Raw genomic sequence first — 3,547 nt, forward strand, 5'->3', positions numbered from 1 at the left:
TGTAATAAGCCCCTTCCTACTGCCTCTTAGCATGATATCCCATGGTCCCTATATGTGCTTTTTCTCTTGCTGCAGAAACTTCGACAACAGGTGCATCCCTGGTGGTCTTTGACCAGTGGGCTTTAACATCACATTACACTGTTTGACTCCATCATGACAGAGAGAATTATGAAGTGTTACAGTGGAATTGACATATTCATAGGAGTCAAAGAGACCTAGGTTCTAGTCCACTTAGGTGGGATACCTTGGGAAGGTCACTAAACCTCTCTACGCCTCAGTGTTTACAAATACAAAATAAGAGGGTTAGGTTAGACTGATGATTTCTGACCTTTGAGGCTTGAACCACAGGGACCATGAGTTACTACAAGGGGTATGGACAATAGATTTCAATAATCAGTGCAATCAGTGTGTATTAAAAATACAACCACTCTTATATGAGGATATTTAAAAGGTTTAGACTTTAAAAGAAATCTTAATATTTGGTATTGGAAACCACTGGACTCCTTCTGAAAGTTCATATAATTGTAACTTTCCCAGTGAACACTTTAGCACTGATAAAACCATCAAAACTTCTCTATGTCACCTTGGAAAGTAAAGAGTGTGCAGAAGAGGCTACAGACTTTCCATAGGGAGTGGAAGGTGAAGTGTCACTAGTAGTCTAAGTACCTATTATAAAGCATAAAGCAACTTGAGAAAAAACTACTGATATGGTGCCCATAAGAGTTTGAGACCCTGCCATGATGTACACTGTACAGAACTTCACTTGTTTCCCAGTTATGCTTGGGGATGAGAACTACTGAGACTAATGGGTGAATGAGTTCTGTGGTTAAACGCAAGATTCTGCCCTGGGTTGTTAGCAAAGGGAAGTCTTCTTCAGAGGAGTTAATTCAGAACAGTAGTGAGCTGTAAATTTTTTTGATTATAGGCATATATATAAATTATTAAGGTTAAATTCTAAAAATCCCCATTTTTGCCTTGAATTAAACTTCTCATACAATACTTTATTTTTTCTTCAGATTCTCAAGCTTTCAGCCATCATTTTTTTGTGCACTACATTATGAACCTAAAAATTGTCTCATGAATACAGTTTTTGTGCTATATTTAGCAGAAGGATACTTCCTGTTCTTCCTCTATAGATATTCCTCAATGAGTGTAGTCTTTACTCGTTGACACTGTGACTAGTCTTTCTTTAAACACAGAATCAGAAAAAGTTTCTCCTTCTTTTAGGGAAAATGGAAATTTATTTGATTTATGTGAATATATTAAAAAGAACTTGAATGTAAGTGTCTGTCTTTCAGACCATTATGAGTTTACCCTGATTATTTTTATTTTATTTTATTTTATTTTGTCGTACGCGGGCCTCTCACTGCTGTGGCCTCTCCCATTGCGGACCACAGGCTCCGGACGCGCAGGCTCAGCAGCCATGGCTCATGGGCCCAGCCGCTCCGTGGCATGTGGGATCTTCCTGGACCGGGGCACAAACCCGTGTCCCCTGCATCAGCAGGCGGACTCTCATCCACTGCGCCACCAGGGAAGCCCTACCCTGATTATTTTTAATCATTTAAGTGCTTTTGCAATGGAATCTACGCTGGCCATAACCTCTATTTGATTAAATACAAAATATCTACAATTTTAACTATTTTAATGGAAATATGCTTGAGGTTTAAAAAAAACACTGCTTTCATAAAAATTCGAGAAATAGGCCTGAGGTTAAACCTAGTTCTATACTAAAAAATTTATTATTAATAATAATAAATTATTATTTTCAAGAAATTATGACAAGGATTAATGAATTAATATTTGCAAAGCATTTTGAATCTTCAGAAAAAATATTAAAAAGACAATTTAATTGAATATTTTAAAAACCAAATTTTTAAATTAGTTTACTAGATTGAATATCACCTGTAAATACATATATTATATATTATACATGTATAATTCATAAATATATATGTATCTGTGTGTGTCTATGTATGTAGAACGTTGAAGAGGATGCAATGAATTGCAATCTAACAAGAAGCCTACCAGAAATATCAACTTAACTACTATATATATATGTAAATTGGTTTTATTCTTATCTGAGACTTATGCTCAGCACTATCCTTAGGATTTGTTAGAAGAAAAATGTATGAATGAGTAAATTAGCCCCCTCTTATCTTATCATATCTCATCCTTCAACTTCACATTGAAGAAAAGTTCATATGCAGTAAATGACTTCTAACTCTGTGTAAATTTTGCTTCTCTTATTATTTTACTGAAACTGTTTTGAAGTTCACTATCACATTCCAGTTACCAAATTCAAAGGTCTTTTATCATTGCTCTTCATGCTGTACCCCTGGAATAGCTGGACTAATTTACCATTATATTCTTTAAAAAATATTCTGTCCCTCAAACCACGATATCTGTTCTCACATTGTCTTATAAAAGTTATAGCCTTTTCAATTTTTTCTCTTAGCTTCTTGTCTTCGGAATGTAACATTTTCTCACTCATGTCTTTTTGTCTCCTCCACTTTTCATCTTCTTTCCCTTGAAGGAGGCATCTGCCATAAAGTTACATCCTGATAACTTCAAATCTATTTCTGCAGCAACAATCTCCCTTTGGAATTTTTGTCAATGGCCCACTGCTTGTCCATCCCATCATTTGCATGATTTCTTAACATCTCAAATCTGATTTATCCAGACTAAATTTATCATCTTTACCCTAAAACTTGTTACCTTGTGACTTACACGTATTTGTTAATAGCATTACAATCACCATAATCACACTCAGGCTTAAACACTACAGTGTTAGACTTTGAAACCACATGTCATTCTATTATCTTCATGTAGGCTCATGGCACAAAATTTAACATGGTCTATTACAGTAGCTTCATGTTCCACTCCCAATCTATGCCTCACACTGTTAAGAGAAATCTTCCTGCTGTACAACTCTAATTGGCCTTCCCAACCACTCAAAAATGTTCAGTGGCTCGCATTACCACTGAGTAATGTACAAATTCCTTTGTTGGTCCTACTTGACATGACCCCAAACTGGTTTTCTTTCTTTTTTTATTTCCAGTATTGTTTACAATTACTTTCAAATACCTCACACAACAACTTAATGAGACTACCTGGTGGACTCAATATGGTCTATGCTTTTCTTTCTCTGTGAATTTTTTTCATGTGGAATTAAATTACTACACATAGAGCTAAAATTGGAAGAAATTACCTCTGTATATTTTAGGCACAAATTCTAAAATATATAAAACAGATGAATCTTATTATCTCTTCTCTTAATGTATCTAATAATTTGTCTCTACATTAAATGAATTAAATGCATATTGTATTATTTTGCATTAAAATCCATGTTGTGTAACAAATCACCACCAACTTACCAGCATAAAACAGCACAAATTTGTCATCACAGTTTCTGTAGGTCAGAGTCTAGCACACCATGAATGAATTCACTGCCCAGAGTCTCACCAGGCTGAAATCAAGGTGTTGGTCGGGGCTATGGTTCTCATCTGAGGCCCTGGGTCCTCCTCCAAGCTCACTGTGTTTGGGCAGA

The sequence above is a fragment of the Stenella coeruleoalba genome, assembly GCF_951394435.1.
Source record: "Stenella coeruleoalba genome assembly, chromosome: 4".
NCBI lineage: Eukaryota > Metazoa > Chordata > Mammalia > Artiodactyla > Delphinidae > Stenella > Stenella coeruleoalba.